A 20,672-nucleotide genomic window follows, 5' to 3' on the forward strand; every position below is an offset into this window, starting at 1 on the left:
TGGTGGGGCGTTGAGAGGTTTAGCTGATGCTGCATGAGATAGAAATAGGACAAAATCAAAACATTTTATAGAAAACTCAACAAGAAAAATGCAGTTTCCGATCACCCAGCGAAGATCTCAAATTAAGCAGTGTACCGAAATGCCTCAATTAATATTCCACCAACTCAGAAAAAGCTGCCAAGAGGTCAAGGATTCTTCAGATACAAAGGGGAGGGTGCTTCACAAGCTTGAAGTGCTGATGAGAAAATCCTACGGGAATATTTTGCGCTCTTATTGGAAATCTCAATCCCAAGAACGTACTTGCAAAGTTTTTAGCTCCTCCCTCAAGGCATATCCTGAATGTAGGAATCTAGCTCTGTGTATATACTATACCAAAGTAAGGGATAGTGTGCACAAAGTCCAGGGAGTTCCCAGAGGTATAGCACAGGCTAAATTAGGTAAGTATTAACAGCTCTCTTTGTATTAGTGTGGGTTAACAGTTTGGCTTATCCAAGGGTGTGTTAAGCATTTGTTGTATTCGCTCAATTAAGACTTAAGGCACACACTCCGAGACAGAATCCAGACCAATTAGGTAATTATAACAAGCATTGGCATAGCTAATAGGTCTCGCTTTTGGGACCCAAGTATTTAGTTATGCAGCACAATATCCTTGGTGCAACCACATCAACTGTTGCATGGCTAAACACTTATAAGGTCCCAAAGGCGAGACCTATTGGCCAGCGCTCTACTTTAAGTATTTATCCAATGTCTGCTGAATTCATAGGTTATATGCCCCTTTCTAAGTGTCAGAGCTGTTACACACTTCCCTAGAGTTCTCGATCTCTTAGCCGCAAACAGCACAGACACTGATTTCACCATGAAACATACCAGATAGAACACAACTCAGGTCACTGCTTTCGTCCCTCTTACACAGTATAGTACACAATTTCACAACAATAAATTAGTGAACGCCCTTTCCATTACTTACATGCTGACCCCAGCTCAGGTAAATCACTAGATTTCTTTATTGCAAGTAAAGGCGTGCATTCCAGTGTCAAGGACATGCCAACTCATATCTTTCCCTTTAAAATTAGCAGTGCTTGAATTCCAAATATGTCTAAGTATTGCAGAGGAATACCAGAACACTACTTTCCTTTCATATCTACCAGAAACTCCCATTTCTCAGAATGAGTGTGTAATATTCAATTTGTATTTATATTAATAAATGGATGTGAAAGTCCCAATTGCCTACTTCTTGTAGCACTCCGAAGTAGTCTATCACGAAGCACGAAGCACTGTATCAATGTAATAAACTAAAGCTGTTGAAAAAATAGTTTTTTCTCTCGTGTATCAAGCTAAATCGACCTAAAAGTGACTAACAAGTAAAAATACACAGTTGTATTTTTTGCAAAGTTTTGATTAACCATTTTTTTCTGTTTAATTGGTGGAAGATGGATGGCGACCCCAGATTTGTTTTGAGTTTACATATGCTAAAAACGATGGGTTGATGTTTGTGAGAGCAGATAGAATAACTAAGAAGACAGTGTATAGGCACAAGAGAAAAAGTGGAGGGGGCTCTGATAAAGTAGGATCCTTGAGAGGGAGTGTACTTGGACAAGAGACTGAGACACACAGGGAAGATGCCTACAATGAATGTTGCTGGCGACAGGAAAAATGTAGTGTATCTGTCAAATGCCCTAGAGTCTTTAGGGATGCAATGTATCAATGGTAGAGGAGCATCAGATAGACCGGCGGCATGCACTCACATTTAGTTTAGTAACCCTGGACGATCTATGGTCTTCAGTAGAACATTTTCACAACATAGATGGTTTTCAGATGATCCCGAAAACCTCAAGTGGCCATTCTGCAGTTCTATATAAGATTAGTATGCCTCTGGAATAGGTATCAGGCTAAAAAGATGATTGGCCTTTAAGAAGACTCGGCCCTGCTAAAAGAATCAACTGGCGGATGGAGCAATCCCAAATAAAATAAAAAAAAGTTTAGCTCCACTAGTAAAGCATCTTGGAAGTAAGAAGCAAAATGATGTAATAGGCTGTGCCGCATGGATTGCATTATTCTAAGACAACTTAGCAGAATTAAGCAAAATAGGCAGGGGCACTTTAATGGCCTTAAAACAAAAATTCTAAGAATGGAATTAAATAAAGCCCTCTGCCGCCTCTGGAATAAAAACACCCATTTAAAGGGCATGAAAGAAAGAGTGAAAAAACAGAGGCAAGTTTACAGGAAACCGCTTTGGGAGGATAAACAGAACGCCGATGAAAAGACCTGCTCTGTGGTGAGGGAGGGGGAGGGGAGCTTGCGCGAGCAAACGTGAAAGTGAAAGAAAACAAGCCGTAGCCATTGCTGAATGCTACCGCCGGCCCGCGCACATGCACTGCATGCTGTAGCCAGCGGTAGCATTTTTTGAAGCCCTACTTAAGGTCTGTCCAGACCAGCGCAAGCGCTGGGTCAGGCGAGACCTAAAAAAGGTATACGTATGTTTTATTTTAGAACCAAGCAGGACTTGGCACAGGTGAGTAAAATATACTTTCAAATGCACGACTGTTCAAGGAAATTAGGTTGTGCTTCAAATTGCAATTATTACAGGTTTGTATCACTTTAAAATGCAGTTTGAATGATACAGTACGTACTTTCAGATTACTTTTCGATTACTTTGAGTAGAGGGGGTGGTATGCCTGGGTACCACACTTTAGGATCTCGCAATACAAGATAAGTCGGACTTTTTATACTTTGCAATTAAGTTCTCTTTTCTTCATACAATAAAAGTTCAACATTTAGGCCCAAAATCTCTTAACATGGGTTCGTATGGGAGAAAAATGGATATTTGTTTCACAGGTAAGTAAACGTCTTACTAGTCGGAGTTTTGGGGGTTTGGACCAAAGCTGCCCAAAGCTGTTTGGACCAAAGCTCCCCAAGGACCAGCTGAATTGCTGATGTGCTTTGACTAAGTGTGCCCAGGGCCTATGTTCTTTCCCTAAACCTGCATTTAAAACCAAACCCAATTGGCATCTCTGGCCACAGTCAGCCCCTGGTAAATGGTACCTGTGAGAAAGTGGTTCTGTATATACTGTTCCAAAATAGATACATTGTGTACAGAGTCCACAGTCCCCAGAGGTTTGGCAGAGGTTAAAGTTGGATATAATCTTACTCTCTAGTGGTAGCTTGGTCGAGCAGTAAGGCAGTATCAGAGGACAGTGTAAAGCTTTTGTTGTACACACTCGGTCAGCAAATGGTCTCACACACTCAAGAACTGAACTCAAGGCCAAAGTTTATAAAAATATATGGTTGTTTTATTTTAGAACCAACAATAGGTATCAAAATATTCTTTCTCAGAATGAGATGCTTTAGTTAAATACTTTTGCAATATGCAATTGACCTTTGTATGTAATAGTTACTGGTTGTTGCAATAGGCAACACAATTTCAAACACAATAATACATTGAGCTCAATGGGAATTTTAAGTTATGTGTGTGAGAAAGTGCCATCTTTCTTACATGGTATGCCCCCACTTTTTGCTAAATTGCTGAATGTACTTTGATTAAGTGTACCCTGGACTCCTGCCAATCAGGTGCCCAGGGCCTATGTTCCTTCCTTAAAACACACAAACTCCAAATTGGCAAACCCTAGCCACATGTCAGCCCCTGGTAAATGGTACCCTAGGTACCCTGGGCCTTGTGGCCAGGGGAGGCCTCTAGGGGCTGCAGCACTCGTTGTGCCACCCTTAGAGGCCCTGTACCCTTACACACACACTGCCTTTGCAGGCTGAGTGTCTGGGTGCAGGACAAAACAAAGTCGACATGGCACACATCTGTGTGCCATGCCCATCACCTACACTGCCAAGGCATATATCAGTCACCCCTCTAGCTGGGTGCCTTACGCCTATGGTGTGGGCACAGGAGCAGGAGCCCTGTGCCCCTACAGTACCCGGGTCCATTCCTGGGCACTGTAAGTGCAGTGCTGCCATTTAAGAGTACATGGTGCTGAGAGCTCGTCAAACACGAGCTCCACAGCACCATAATGGCAACACTGAAGACTGGGAAGTTTGGTATCAAACTTCTCAGCACATTAAACCCACACTGATGCCAGTGTGGGATTTAATGTACTAAGCACCCCAGAGGGCATCTTAGAGATGCCCCCTTACAGCTGACCTACAATCCACGTCTGCTCTGAGGCTGCCCAGGCTGCCACACAGCAGACACGTTGCTGGACCCCTGGGTGGGAGAGCCCCTGCTCTCCCGGGCCTGCAACAATGCACATCCTGGGTGAGGTGAGAAATCTCCTCCCCCAGGATGAGCAAAAGGGAAGCTTCAAAGGCATGCCGCCAGTTGGAGTTTCCCCAGGCCACTGCAACCCCCCACTCTGGCGGGAAGCTTGGCCGGAAACCCCATACAAGGACAGGGGATGTGCCAGCCTGCCAACCCCACCCCTCAGGTGGGGGAGGCGTGGTGAAGCACATCCCCGGGCTCTCGCCATCTTGAAGATGGGAAGCCCTACCCAATCAGGATTAGTCTACTGCCCCCCTCCCACAGGAGAGAGGCAGGATAGGGGGTGTACCCACCCCAGGACAAGGACCCATTGGTCCCTGGCCTTCACCTACCTGTAACGCCCCTAAATCTAGTATTTAGGGGCACCCTGAACCTTCCTTCCCCAGATTCGAAAAACTACAAGAAGAGCAAGAAGAACAAAGACCTGCCCTGCAGCTGCTAAAAAGGGAAGAAGACACCAACTGCTTTGGCCCCAGCCCTACCGGCCTGTCGACTCCCGGACCTGCACCAGCGCGGCATCTCTCGTGGCCAGCAACCTCACCAAACCCCGGAGGACCTGGCTACCTTTTGGCTCTAAGCCCCTGGGACTCCCATGAGTAGAGGCTCTACTCAGAAACCAATTTCTAACCCCTGGCAGCAGCCCAGAACCGCGAACCCAGCACACTCTGCACCAGCCAAGCCTGGCCTGTGCCGGAGTGAACAAAGACCACGAGGACGACCCCCACGGAGACTGACCCCGAGTCCGGCACCCAAGGATCTCCCTCGACACTCCTATAGAAGCCTGCAGCCTCAGAACCAGGTGCCCCCCCCCAACCGTGATCAACAGAGGGTAAGCTTTCCCGACGCCAAAAGGCACCCCTGCACCCGGCGCTCTGCGGCCCCCTGTGCCCAATCCCGGGGTACCCACCTAACCTACAACTACCCAACTTACCTCTCGAAGTGGTGGTGGCACCTGAAGCATCCTTGTCCCCGAGCTTGCAGCCTTTTTCCAAACCGGAACATTCCCATTGATTTCCATTGAGCGCCCGACGGCTCAAAAGCACCCTGCACCCAGCCGCCCGAGTGGCCCTGGCAGTGCAATCTCTACACTAGCCTACTTCCCCACTTGCCCTGAGTGAGTGACCAGGAGCCCAGCTCCCACAGCCGCGTGGCCTGCTAGTCAGCAGCCACCAAACCAGGCCCCCCTATTCCTCATAGCTAACATTGGGCCTAACTCTCTCTGCACCCGGCCGTCCTGAAACCGCTGAGGGTGAACTGACTGTACCTACCTGACACTGGGAGACCCCTGAGTCTATGCCCTGAACTTCAACTCTGCCAGTCGAGAACTTACCCTTAAACCGCGATCTTCATGTTCGAGGCATGTGGGCTGCTGAATTAATATCTGTGCATAGATCGCCGCCTAGTGTTGGCTCCGGATGTTTGCACGTTGTTGTCCTGGAAGAGTCTTCGAAGTATCCTGAGATAGGTGACTCCTCCCCTGGACCACAGTGCGCATGGGCATCCTCTCCATCCTCAGATTGTTTTTTTCCGCCATTGGGTTCGGATGTGCTTATCTTGACTCAAGTTAGGAAAATTTAGTTTTCAGGCCAAAAGGCCTTTAGTTTTCGTCGGTACTGTTCCCGATCGGTATCGACAGTTTACTTGCTAGTTTAGCGACTTGAACAACTTTTTCGGATCCATTATATCCGACCATCGACCCTACATCGACGATGGAATCGAGGACCCCATTCAAGCGGTGTCCTGTTTGCCACGCGAAATATCCACATATCGACGTCCACCCGGTGTGCAACAAATGCCTATCACCGGATCACGACGAATCGAAATGTATGGCCTGTGCCCGATTCAGATCCAAGAAGACTCTCCGGAATCGACGAGCCGCGAGACTTGAAGCGCAGCAAGCGGCACCGGCCCCGACCAACATCTTCAGCACCGAGGACGAAGATGTTGAAAGCGTGGAAAACATACCCTCCAGCCCCGCTTCCGAACACGGTTCCAGATCGGAAGACGTAGATGAAGAGCTTTTTCACAGGGAAGAAGCCGACTATGAGGTAGACTACGATGAGGCCTTAGGGGCCGAAGAAGGTAGCTCTGGTGACGAGCAGGGCCTACCCCTCCAAACGGAGGATATCACAGGGCATCAGTCTACGGCTCTGGTCGAGGGATCGCCTTCCGGCCTTACCCAAGATCAATCCCGCAGTTCTTCGGCCCCGCCCTCTGGCCCGGCCTCGGACATCCAGCGAGAGCCATTATTACCCAAAAAGACTGGTTTCCCTTCCACGAAACCGAAACCAATCGTCGCACCGGTTCAACAGAAACCGAAAGTGAAACTAACACTGGTCGGCTCGAGGACCACCACACCTTCGACGCCAGCCAAAACAGTCGGCTCCGACAGCACCAAAAGGGACTTCGGTGCCGAACTCGCTGCAGCCGATGTCTGCGCCGACCCAAAGAGAAAAGCCATTGGTACCGCCAAAGCGCCTCGGCCCCCGGCACCGAAACAATCGGCACCGACCACCAAGGTTAAAATGGCCGCTGCATCGCAATCCACCTCGAAAGCAGCGACTACGGTCCCATCATCAACGCCGTCGACTGCTACTACCTCTCCTCGACTCGATGACCCTGTGGCTCCAAAGAAGTCCACTCCTACCTCTACAGAACAACTCGGCGCCAAACAACCGTCGGAGTTCTCGGTGCGACAAGTTGCAGCGTCCTTGCAACGTATCAGAGAAAAGGCAGCCCTCCAGCCCACGTCGGGCTCCGAGCCGAAAAAGGCTCAAAAGGCACCCTCTGCACCATCCAACATGACCTTTGGTTTGCCGCCATCCACGGCGCCAAAACTATTCGAGATCAGAACTCGTGTCACCCAGACAAGGTCCCCATCTACTGCACAATCTCCTACCGGGACATCACCGTCCCACTTCATCGACGCCGACACCGGCAGGTTCATGCCCCGAAAGCGGAAGATCACTTCCGAGCAGACTTTGGACTCTTACAGGATCCCGCTAAAGCAAAAACTGCCGGCGGAATCGGAACCGGTTGTTTATGAACGCCTCCACACCTCTTACCCAGATCCACAGTCCTTCTCTCCGACGCACTCCGACACGGACGCAATAGAGGACTACATGGATGACGACACCACCTACCCCAGGGATATGGACCCTGAAGGCCAGCAGGACCCTGATCAAGCTTGGGATGACCCTGTAGACCCAGGTGCCGCTATGGATACACAGGACACGCAGCTTTATGGCGCAAAAACGTCTCCCACAGAGGACACTGCTGCATTCAACGCCCTCATTGAACGTGCCGCAGCCAATCATGGAGTGCAACTCCACTCAGACACAATCGAGGACGATTTCTTGGTGGACACTTTCGCATCCTCAGAGAGGACTGTAAAGACTCTACCCATGTGGAAAGGTGTCCTCAAGCCAGCAAAGGACATTTTCAAAGAAACCACCAGGGCACGGGTAATAAACCCCAAGATCGAGGAAAAAAATACAAGCCGGCACCTGGGGACCCTACGTATATTAGAGGCCAGTTACCTCTGGACTCCATCGTAGTTGCTAATGCTCGCAAACGGGCATACTCGCAGACAACTGGTGATGCTCCTCCCCCGGACAAAGAGTCCAAGGTGCTAGAGACCTCCGGCAAAAGGATTGCAGCCCAGGCGGCAAACATATGGCGCATTGCCAATACACAGGCGCTCTTAGCTCGCTACGATCGCTCACACTATGACACGTTAGAGACCCTACTCCAACATCTACCAGACGAGTACAAAGAGGCAGCGGAGCTCCTCATCAGGGAGGGACAACTTCTCACAAACGCATCCATTAAGTGTGCATTGGATGCCGCCGAAACAGCTGCGAGAGCACTAAACACCAGCGTCATGCTACGACGACACACCTGGTTACGAATCTCCGGATTCAAACCTGAGGTTCAAAATAACATTCTCAATCAGCCGGTCAACCCCGACTACTTATTCGGACCAGAGGTTGACACCACCCTAGAAAAGATAAAAAAAGACAGACACTGCAAAGTCAATGGGGGCTCTGCAAACGCAGACATTTCGTAGTGGCTCCTTTCGTCGCCCTGGAAATAGAGGAGCGGGTAGAGGACAGGGGTCACAGCAAACCTACAATAAAGGAGGCACACAAAGTACCTACGATAAAAACACCCGAGGTGGATATCGTGGCTCCAGTACAAAGGGCAGAGGACGCGGTTACGGCAATACCAGGTCCTCCCCCAAGAACAAACAGTGACGCCCTCTCCCTTCCCCCCGACCACATAACACCTGTCGGGAAGACTCCAGCGGTTCCTGTCCACGTGGAATACCATCACCACGGACAGGTGGGTCAAAGATGTTATCCAACACGGTTACTGCCTCGAATTAACCTCCACTCCACCCACAATACCGCCAAAGCACCGTCCTATGTCCTCAGAGCACTTAGCATTATTACAGCAGGAAGTGCTAAGTATGCTGCAAAAAGGCGCAATAGAGGTCGTGCCCGTCCACCAGCAGGGGACAGGGGTGTACTCTCTGTACTTCTTAATACCAAAAAAGGACGGGTCTCTCAGACCTATACTGGACCTGAGACCTCTCAACCAATACATTCTTTCAGAGCATTTCCACATGCTCACCCTACAGCAGGTTCTCCCGCTGCTCAGACAGGGAGACTTCCTAGCCTCGCTAGACCTCAAAGATGCGTATTTCCACATACCCATACACCCGTCACACAGAAAATATCTCAGGTTCACTATTCAGGGGCAGCACTACCAATTCAAAGTCCTTCCCTTCGGCGTGACAACAGCACCCAGAGTTTTCACAAAGTGCCTAGCTACTGTGGCTGCACATCTACGGAGGCAACACATTCACGTCTACCCTTACCTGGACGACTGGCTTATTCAGGCAAAGTCAGCCCAGCAATGTGCCAGCCACATGTCCCGCACCATTCACCTTCTTCACAGTCTGGGATTCTCACTAAATTACCCAAAATCACATCTCCAACCCGCACACGTACAACAGTACCTAGGTGCGACCATAGACACTCTGGCAGCCACAGCTCAGCCAAATTTAGTGAGGATCAACAGCATGCAAATGCTGATCTCAAAGTTTAAACCTCAACACTCCCTTCCTGCGCGAGTGTTCATGCAGTTGATAGGCATGATGGCCTCCTGCATTTTCATAGTCCCACACGCGAGACTACATATGCGCCCGCTTCAGGAGTGCTTGGCACGTCAATGGAATCGGGCTCACGGGCAATTAAAAGACCTAGTGTTGGTGAGCGCTCGGGCATACAACTCTCTGCATTGGTGGAATCCACAAAACCTTTGCAAGGGCCGACCGTTCCAAGAGCCTGTTCCACAAATAATACGGACGGCGGACGCCTCTCTCCAGGGATGGGGAGCTCATCTACTCAATTACACAGTGCAGGGACTATGGACAATACAACAAAAGAAGATGCACATCAACCTTCTAGAACTGATGGCAATCTTCCTGGCAATGAAAGCCTTCAAGGTACACTTGTGCAACAGTCGTGTTGATCCGGACGGACAACATGACTGCCATGTACTACATACGGAAGCAGGGAGGAACGCACTCTCCACAGTTGTCTCTTCTGGCTCAGAGCATGTGGAAGTGGGCCATTCAGAGGAACATATTCCTCATGGCGGAGCACCTCCCCGGCAAGGACAACCAGATGGCGGATCTGCTCAGCAGACACAGCCACCAGATGCACGAGTGGGAGCTACACCCGTCAGTACTCCAACCGTACTTCCAACAGTGGGGTCATCTAGAGATAGACCTATTCGCCACAAGCGAAAACGCAAAATGCCAAAGCTTTGCCGCCAGGTTCCCACATCCACAGTCGCAGGGCAATGCGATATGGATGAACTGGTCCGGCAAATTTGCGTACGCTTTTCCCCCATCGCCGTTGATACCGCTGGTGGCACGCAAACTGCAACAACACTCACTGACCCTCATCCTGGTTGCTCCAACATGGGCACGCCAGCCATGGTACACCACCTTTCTGGAACTTTCCGTGGTGCCGCATCAAAGGCTGCGGATCAAACCCGCGCATTTGACGCAGAACCATGGAGAAATTCAGCACCCAGATCCGCAACAGCTGAACCTGGCGATCTGGCTCCTGAAGTCCTAGAGTTTGGCTACCTAAACCTTCCACCCGACTGTATGGAGATCATTAAGGAAGCTAGGAGACCCACTACCAGAGCTTGCTATGCAGCCAAATGGAAGAGGTTTGTCATTTATTGCAATAACAATGACATTAACCCGCTAGACGCATCCATTCAAAACATAATCTGTTACCTCTTACACCTATACCGATGCAACCTGGCATACACCTCAATACGTATCCATTTAACCGCAACCTATCTCCAAAACAGGCAGCACCTCTCTTTATTCAGAGTGCCTGCCATCAAAGCCTTCTTAGAGGGACTCAAACGAGTAATTCCCCCAAGACACCCACCAGTACCAGTGTGGAACCTCAACTTGGTCCTCACCCGACTGATGGGTCCACCCTTCGAACCTCTCCACTCATGTGAGATTCAATTCCTCACCTGGAAAGTAGCTTTCCTAGTGGCAATCACTTCGTTGAGAAGAGTTAGTGAACTCCAGGCACTAACCATTCAAGAGCCATTCATACAGGTTCACGCAAACAGGGGCGTACTATGTACCAACCCCAAATTCATGCCTAAAGTAATATCGCAGTTCCACATGAATCAAACGATTGAACTGCCTGTTTTCTTTCAGAATCCACAAAATGTCGCTGAAAGAATGCTCCATACACTAGACGTCAAAAGAGCTCTCATGTACTATATAGACAGAACTAAAAGCTTTGGAAAGACAAAACAACTTTTCGTTGCCTTTTCCCCACAACACAAAGGCAACGCCATCTCCAAAGCAGGTATAGCCAGATGGATCATTAAATGTATTCAAATTTGCTATCAAAAGGCTAAACGCACATTAACGATTCCCCCACGAGCCCACTCAACACGTAAGTTAGGGGCCTCCATGGCTTTCCTGGGAAACATTCCTTTTCATGATATATGTAGAGCAGCCACATGGTCCACTATACATACATTTACCAAACACTATTGTGTAGATGTACATTCAAAACAGCAGGCAGCTGTAGGACAGGCTGTTCTCAAAACTCTTTTTCAGACCGCTGCAGCTGGCACTGGTAGCCGCCGCTAATGGGGAGTACTGCTATGTATTCTATGCACAGATATAAATTCAGCAGCCCACATGCCTCGAACTGAATATGCTGCTTACCAGTATGCATCTGTTCTTGGCATGTAGGGCTGCTGACATTCATATCGCCCACCCTCCTCCCCGGCGCCTGTAGCAGCTGCAGCTCTCAGAATTACTGTATAGCATGGTCATCACTTTCTGTATCTACTCCATCACTGCCACAATGGCGAAAAACAATCTGAGGATGGAGAGGATGCCCATGCGCACTGTGGTCCAGGGGAGGAGTCACCTATCTCGGGATACTTCGAAGACTCTTCCAGGACAACAACGTGCAAACATCCGGACCCAACACTAGGCGGCGATCTATGCACAGATATGAATGTCAGCAGCCCTACATGCCAAGAACAGATGCATACTGGTAAGTAGCATATTCATTTCCTCATAGGGTAACATTGGCTGGCTTTTTTCTTGGAAATTCTTCTAAGTGTGAACTTTTCAAAACTCAAAATATTCACCAAAAATCAGCCGAGTACCAAAAATGAATTTACTCACCTGCTCTTAGGTGAGCTCCCAGTGCTGGATCTTGGTGCCCAGCACTGACTCTGAAAAGTACCCTCAACTACACTTACCTTTAACTCCTTTTTCTTCCATAGGAAACCATTGACTGCTTTTCTGTGAAATTTCTTCTAAGTGTTGATTTCTGCAATCTTGAAATATTCTTTTAAAATCGTACAATTTCTGCAAACGTAATTACTTACCTGTTTCTGATAAAGACCCCAGTGCTGAGTCTAGGTACTCAGACCTGGATTACAAAAGTAACGATAAAGTACTCTACCTGCAACTTGAATTTCTTGCCATAGAGATCCATTGAATGTTTTCTTTGATATTTTTTCCAAGTGTCAACTTTTGAAATAGCTAAATATTATTTAAAAATCAGTACAGTAATTAAGTCGACTTTCACCACTTGATTCTGAATATTGTCCCAGGGCTGGATCTAGGAGCCAGACCTGGAATTCCAAAACTAATCTGAAAAGTAATTTATTACAAATAACCTGAATTTACCATTGAGCTCAATGCATTGTTATGTTTAGGAAATAGGATTGTTTATTGCAACTAACTGTGATTATTTACAAAAATCCATTGCTTATTGCAAAAGTATTTATATTCAACCTCTCATTCTGAGAAAGTATATTTTTATTCCCTTTGTGGTTCTAAAAATAAAACAAGCATATAGTTTATATATATATATATATATATACCATTGGCCTAGAGTTCAGTTATTGAGTGTGTGAAACCATTTGCTGACTGAGTGTGTACAACAAATGCTTTACACTGTCCTCTGGTTCTGCCTTACTGCTCGACCAAGCTACTACTTTAGAGAGTAAGGTCATACCTAACTTTAACCTCTATCAGCCCTTGGGGGACTGTGGACTCTGTACACCCTGTACCTATTAGGGAACAGTATATACAGAGCCACTTTCTCACAATGTGCAATTGATTACTTTCAGGATTACTTTTCTAACTCCAGGACTAGATCCTAGATTCAGTCCGGGGACAGTTCTTGGAAGCAAGTAAATTCGTTTTAGTTACTGTTATTTTTAAGCAAATTTTTGCTATTTTAAAAGTTGACACTTGGAACCCTTTTCTAATCAAATTACCAATGTTATCATATGGAAGGAAACTCACTTAGCAGGTAAGTGGGGTTATGGTTACGTTCGAGGCATATGAGCTGAAAAATTACACACTTTGCCTAGATCGCCATCTGGGGTTGGGCCCGGATGTTTGCAGTTTGTTTTTCCTCTTGGAAAGTCTTTGGAAGTCACGAGGTGGGTGACTCCTCCCTTGGATGGTATTAAGCATGGGCTTCGGCTCCATCCTCAGATTGTTTTTTTCCGCCATCGGGCTCGGATGTAATACTTCGCGCTCCGGTTCCGAACATTTCCAGTTCGACGATCGAAGCGGAATCCTCGCTCATCGCGGTATTGTTCAGAACCAGATCTCCTCAATCACCTTTTCTTCCACACATCTTCGATTCCAGTCGCCGACAGCAGCCTTCGGGCCAACCCAAGCTCCGGTCCCGGCTGATGGAAAGAACTCCTTTCAAGAAGTGCCCTCGATGTGGGTCCAAATTCCCCCACACCGATCTTAATGAAGTGTGCAACCTCTGCCTCTCCCCTGAACACGAGGCTCGAGACTGTCCGGCCTGCAAGTCTTTGTGAGAAAGTGGCTCTGTATATACTGTTCCCAAATAGGTACTGGGTGTACAGAGTCAACAGTCCCCAAGGGTTTGACAGAGGCTAAAGTTAGATATAACCTTACTCTCTAAACTGGTAGCTTGGTTGAGCAGTAAGGCAGTATCAGAGGACAGTGTAAAGCATTTGTTGTACACACTCAGTCAGCAAATGGTCTCACACACTCAATAAATGAACTCTAGGCCAATGGTTTATACATAAAAAATATATGCTTGTTGTATTTTAGAACCAACAATTGGAATTAAAATATACTTTCTCAGAATGAGATGCTTTATATAAATACTTTTGCAAGATGTAATTGACTTTTGTAAACAGTTACAAGTGGTTGCAATAGGCAACACTATTTTAAACACAATAATGCATTGAGTTCAATGGAAGTTTCATGGTTCGAGGCATGTGGGCTGCTGAATTCATATCTGTGCATAGATCGCCGCCTAGTGTTGGGTCCGGATGTTTGCACGTTGTTGTCCTGGAAGAGTCTTCGAAGTATGCTTGGATAGGTGACTCCTCCCCTGGACTACAGTGCGCATGGGCATCCTCTCCATCCTCAGATTGTTTTTTTCTGCCATTGGGTTCGGATGTGCTATCTTAACTCAAGTTAGGAAAAACTTTGTCGAGGCCAAAAGGCCTTTAGTTCGCGTCGGTACTGTTTTCTCGATCGGTTTCGATTCTACCTTTGTTAGTTTACTAACTTTCAGAACCGACTTTTCGCATCTTACCTGCCCATCGACGACACCGACTATGGAATCGAGGACACCATTCAAGAGGTGTCCGGTATGCAATGCGAAATATCCCCACATCGACGTCCATCCGGTGTGCAACAAATGCCTTTCGCCGGACCACGACGAATCTACATGCATGGCCTGTGCCCGGTTCCGTTCCAAGAAGACTCTACGGAATCGACGAGCGGCGAGACTCGAAGCGCAGCACGCGGCACCGGCCCCGGCAGACATCTTCAACGCCGAGACCGAAGATGTCGAAGAATTGGAAATCCTACCCTCCAGTCCCGTTTCCGAACATGACTCCGGATCGGACAACGTCGACTAATCACTCTTTCGCAGAGGTGAAGACGACACCGAGGTAGGAGACTACGATGAGGCCTTAGGGGCCGAAGAGAGTAGCTCCAATGACGAGCAAGGCCTACCCGTTCAGACTGAAGAGAGCCCAGTGCCACAGTCTATGGCTCCGGTCGAGGGATCGCCTTCGGGCCTTACCCGAGACCTATCCCGCAGTTCTTCGGGCCCGGCCTCGGACGTACAGCGGCAGCCATTATTACCTAAACCGGCTGGTTTCCCTTCTTCCAAAACGAAACCGAAAGCTGCACTGGTTCAATTGAAACCGAAACCCAAAGTGGCGCTGGTCGGATCGAGGCCTTCCACACCTTCGACGCCAGCGACACGCGTCGGCACCGAGCGCACCAAGCGAGACTTCGGTGCCGAACTTGAAGCGGCCGACGTCGGAGTTGGCATACGGAAAAAGGCCTTCGGTGCCACCAAACCTGCTCGGCTCCCGGCGCCGACGCCATCGACTCCGACACCAAAGATCACACTGCCTGCTGCGTCTCACATCGCTTCCACGGCAACACCAAAGCCTCATGCATCGAAGACGTCGACGGCCATTCCCGCCCCTCAACTCGATGACCCACCGGCGCCGAAAAAGTCCACGGCCGCCTCTACAGACCTGGTCTGCGCTAAAGCCTCAAAAGCGCTCCAAGTGCGACCCGTTGCGGCACAAAGCAGCAAAACCAAAACGGTCCTCCAGGACACGTCGGGCTCCGGCACAATAAAAGCTCCAGCAGCCTCTTCGGCGCCAGCCAACATTACTTTTGGCCTGCCTCCATCCACGGTCCCGAAAATGTTCCAACTCAGGACACGGGTCACCCACACCACGGTTACACCTGCTGAGACGTCTCCGTCACATCACATCGACGCCAACACCGGCAGGATGATTATCCACGAACGGAGGATAACTTCGGAGCCACCTTTGGACCCTTTTCGGATCCCACTAAAAAGAAAGCTGCCTGTGGACTCAGAACCTGTGCTTTGCGAATCTTTCCACTCACCCTACCAGGATCCACAATCATTCTCTCCCACACACTCCGACACGGATGCGTTGGAGGACTACATGGGTGACCAAGTCCCCTACCACGGAGACATAGACCCTGATGACCAGCAGGACCCTGATCAAACTTGGGGCGACCCTGTAGACCAAGGTGCACCTCTAGATGCACAGGACCCACAACTCTATGGGGCGAAAACATCTCCCACAGAGGACACTGCGGCGTTCAACGCTCTTATTGAACGTGCTGCGAATAATCATGGAGTGCAGCTTCACTCTGACACCGTGGAGGACGACTTTCTTATGGACACTTTCGCATCCTCAGAGGCATGTAAAAACCCTGCCCATGTTGAAAGGGGTCCTCAAGCCAGCCAAGGATATCTTCAAAGAACCCACCAGGGCACGGGTGATAAACCCCAGGATCGATAAGAAATACAGATCTGCGCCTGGGGACCCTACTTACATCAGAGGCCAATTACCACTAGACTCAATTGTCGTAGCGAATGCTCGCAAGAGGGCACACTCGCAAACGACCGGTGATGCTCCTCCCCCGGACAAAGAGTCCAAGGTGTTAGAGACCTCTGGCAAGCGAGTTGCCGCCCAGGCTGCCAACATATGGCGCATAGCCAACACTCAAGCGCTCCTCGCTCGCTACGATAGAGCGCACTATGACACATTGGAACAACTACTCCAACATCTCCCTGACCAGTTCAAAGAAGGTGCGGAAATTCTTATCAGAGAGGGACAGCTACTCACGAATGCTTCCATCAAGTGTGCACTAGATGCCGCAGACACAGCTGCCAGGGCCATAAACACGAGCGTCATGCTGCGACGACATGCCTGGTTGCGAATCTCCGGATTCAAACCTGAGGTGCAAAATAATATACTCAACCAGCCTGTCAACCCCGACTATTTATTCGGGCCGGAGGTGACGCCACCCGTGAGAAAATAAAAAAGGACACGGACACTGCAAAGTCCATGGGGGCTCTCCAGACTCAGTCCTTTCGGAGCAGCTCCTTTCGTCGCCCTGGAAATAAAGGAGCAGGTAGAGGACAGGGGTCACAGCAGACATACAACAAGGGCAATACACAAACCACCTACGATAAAAACACCCGGGGTGGATATCGTGGCTCCAGTACAAAGGGCAGAGGACGCGGCTACGGCAACACCAGGTCCTCCCCCAAGAACAAGCAGTGACGCCCTCTCCCTTCCTCCCGACCACATAACACCTGTCGGGGGAAGGCTACAAAGGTTCCTGTCCACGTGGAACTCCATCACCACGGACAGGTGGGTCAAAGATATTGTCAAATACGGTTACTGTCTAGAGCTAACCTCCACTCCACCCACAATACCGCCAAGAAACCGTCCTATGTCCTCAGAGCACTTAACGCTCTTACAGCAGGAGGTGCAAAGTATGCTTCTAAAAGGCGCTATAGAGGTCGTACCCGTCCACGAGCAGGGTACGGGAGTGTACTCCCTCTACTTTTTAATACCGAAAAAGGACGGGTCACTCAGACCTATATTAGACCTGAGACCCCTGAACCGGTACAGTCTTTCCGAGCACTTTCACATGCTCACTCTCCAGCAAGTCCTTCCGCTTCTCAAGCGGGGAGACTTCCTAGCCACGCTGGACCTCAAGGATGCGTATTTCCACATACCCATTCACCCCTCACACAAAAAATACCTCAGGTTCACTGTTCAGGGGCAGCACTACCAATTCAAAGTCCTTCCCTTCGGCGTGACAACAGCACCCAGGGTTTTCATGAAGTGCCTGGCTACTGTGGCAGCACATCTACGGAGGCAGCACGTACACGTCTACCCCTGCCTGGACGACTGGCTCGTTCAAGCACCGTCAGCCCAGCAATGTGCCAACCACATGTCCCGCACCATTCACCTCCTTCACAGTCTGGGATTCTCACTAAATTACCCGAAATCCCATCTCCAGCCCGCACACGTACAACAGTACCTAGGTGCGACTATAGACACTCTGGCGGCCACAGCTCAGCCAAATTTAGTGAGGATCAACAGCATGCAAATGCTGATCTCCAGGTTCAAACCCCAACGCTCACTTCCAGCGCGAGTGTTCATGCAGTTGATAGGCATGATGGCCTCCTGCATTTTCATAGTCCCACACGCAAGATTACACATGCGCCCGCTTCAGGAGTGCTTAGCACGTCAGTGGAATCAGGCTCACGGACAGCTAAAAGACCTAGTGTTGGTGAGCGGTCGGGCATACAACTCTCTGCATTGGTGGAATCCACAAAACCTTTGCAAGGGCCGACCATTCCAAGAGCCTGTCCCACAGATAGTACTGACAGCGGACGCGTCTCTCCAGGGATGGGGAGCTCATGTACTCCACTACACAGTGCAGGGACTATGGACGACACAACAGAAGAAGATGCACATCAACCTTCTGGAACTGATGGCAATCTTCCTGGCCATGAAGGCATTCAAAGTACATCTGTGCAACAAGGTCGTGTTGATCCGGACAGACAACATGACCGCAATGTACTACATACAGAAGCAGGGAGGAACACACTCTCCACAGTTGTCTCATCTGGCTCAGAGCATGTGGAAGTGGGCCATTCAGAGGAACATATTTCTCATGGCAGAGCACCTCCCGGGCAAGGACAACCAGATGGCGGATCTGCTCAGCAGACACAGCCACCAGATGCACGAGTGGGAGCTACACCCTTCAGTACTCCAACCGTACTTCCAGCAGTGGGGTCATCCAGAGATAGACCTCTTCGCCACAAGCGAAAACGCAAAATGCCAAAGCTTTGCCGCCAGGTTCCCACATCCGCAGTCGCAGGGCAATGCGATATGGATGAACTGGTCCGGCAGATTTGCGTACGCTTTTCCCCCAGCGCCGTTGATACCGCTGGTGGCTCGCAAACTCAGACAACACTCCCTGACACTAGTCCTAGTTGCTCCTACGTGGGCACGCCAGCCATGGTACACCACCTTCCTCGAACTTTCCGTGGTGCCGCATCAAAGGCTGCGGATCAAACCCGCGCATTTGACGCAGAACCATGGAGAGATTCAGCACCCAGATCCGCAACAGCTTAACCTGGCAATCTGGCTCCTGAAGTCCTAGAGTTTGGCTACCTCAACCTGCCACCTGACTGTATGGACATCATCAAGGAGGCCAGGAGACCCACTACAAGAGCTTGCTATGCAGCCAAATGGAAAAGGTTCGTCATTTATTGCAGTAATAATGACATTAACCCGCTGGACGCATCCATCCAAAACATCATTTGTTACCTCTTACACCTATACCGATGCAATCTGGCGTACACCTCTATACGTGTCCATTTGACCGCAATATCAGCCTATCTGCAAACCAGGCAGCACCTCTCACTATTCAGAGTGCCTGCCATCAAAGCATTCTTGGAAGGACTCAAACTAGTCATTCCACCAAGCCACCCACCGGCTCCAATGTGGAACCTCAAGCTGGTCCTCACACGCCTGATGGGTCCACCCTTTGAACCTCTCCACTCGTGCGAGATTCAATTCCTCACCTGGAAAGTTGCTTTCCTGGTAGCGATCACTTCTTTAAGAAGAGTTAGTGAACTCCAGGCACTAACAGTTCAAGAGCCATTTATACAAGTTTACGCCAACAGGGTCGTACTACGTACCAACCCCAAATTCATGCCCAAGGTAATATCGCAGTTCCACATGAATCAAACTATTGAACTGCCAGTTTTCTTCCAAAACCCACAAACTGTCGCGGAAAGAGCACTCCATACTCCATACACTAGATGTAAGGAGGGCCCTCATGTACTACATCGACAGGACTAAACCCTTTAGGAAGACAAAACAACTGTTCGTTGCCTTTGCCCCACACCACAAAGGTAACGCCATCTCCAAAGCAGGGATTGCCAGGTGGATAGTTAAGTGTATTCAAATTTGTTATCAAAAGGCAAAACGCACATTAACTATTCCCCCACGAGCCCACTCAACACGTAAGTTAGGGGCCTCCATGGCTTTTCTAGGAAATATTCCCCTGCATGATATATGTAGAGCAGCCACCTGGTCCACTACACACACATTTACCAAACACTATTGTGTAGATGTGCAATCATAACAGCAGGCAGCTGTAGGACAGGCTGTTCTCAAAACCCTTTTTCAGACCGCTGCAGCTGGCACTGGTAGCCGCCGCTAATAGAGGGCACTGCTATACATTCTATGCACAGATATGAATTCAGCAGCCCACATGCCTCGAACTGAATATGCTACTTACCAGTATGCATCTGTTCTTGGCATGTAGGGCTGCTGACATTCATATCGCCCTCCCTCCTCCCCGGCGCCTGTCGCAGCTGCAGCTCTCAGAATTACTGCAAGCATGGTCATCATTTTCTGTATCTACTCCATCACTGCCACAATGGCGAAAAACAATCTGAGGATGGAGAGGATGCCCATGCGCACTGTAGTCCAGGGGAGGAGTCACCTATCTCAGGATACTTCGAAGACTCTTCCAGGACAACAACGTGCAAACATCCGGACCCAACACTAGGCGGCGATCTATGCACAGATATGAATGTCAGCAACCCTACATGCCAAGAACAGATGCATACTGGTAAGTAGCATATTCATTATTTGCCACAGATTACTTTTAGGATTACTTTTGGAATTCCAGGACTGGATCCTAGATTCAGTACTTAGAATCAAGTGATGAAAGTCGACTTAATTACTGTAATGATTTTTAAACAATATTTAGCTATTTTAAAAGTTGACACTTAGAAAATATTTCAGAGAAAACAGTCAATGATTCCCTATGGAAGAAAATTCAGGTTACAGGTACAGTATGTTCTCGTTACTTTTGTAATCCAGTACTGGGTGCCTAGACTCAGTACTGAGACCTTTATCCAAAACAGGTAAGTAATTACGTTTT

General features: G+C 49.0%; 1 protein-coding gene across 1 annotated transcript in view; it reads left to right on the forward strand.

Moving 5' to 3' along the window:
* The window catches only part of LOC146811938 (eukaryotic translation initiation factor 3 subunit C-like), a 564,017-nt gene that overhangs the window by 387,189 nt on the left and 156,156 nt on the right, over nucleotides 1–20,672 (forward strand). The window lies entirely within an intron of this gene.

Source organism: Triturus cristatus, chromosome 7, assembly GCF_964204655.1.
Source record: "Triturus cristatus chromosome 7, aTriCri1.1, whole genome shotgun sequence".
NCBI lineage: Eukaryota > Metazoa > Chordata > Amphibia > Caudata > Salamandridae > Triturus > Triturus cristatus.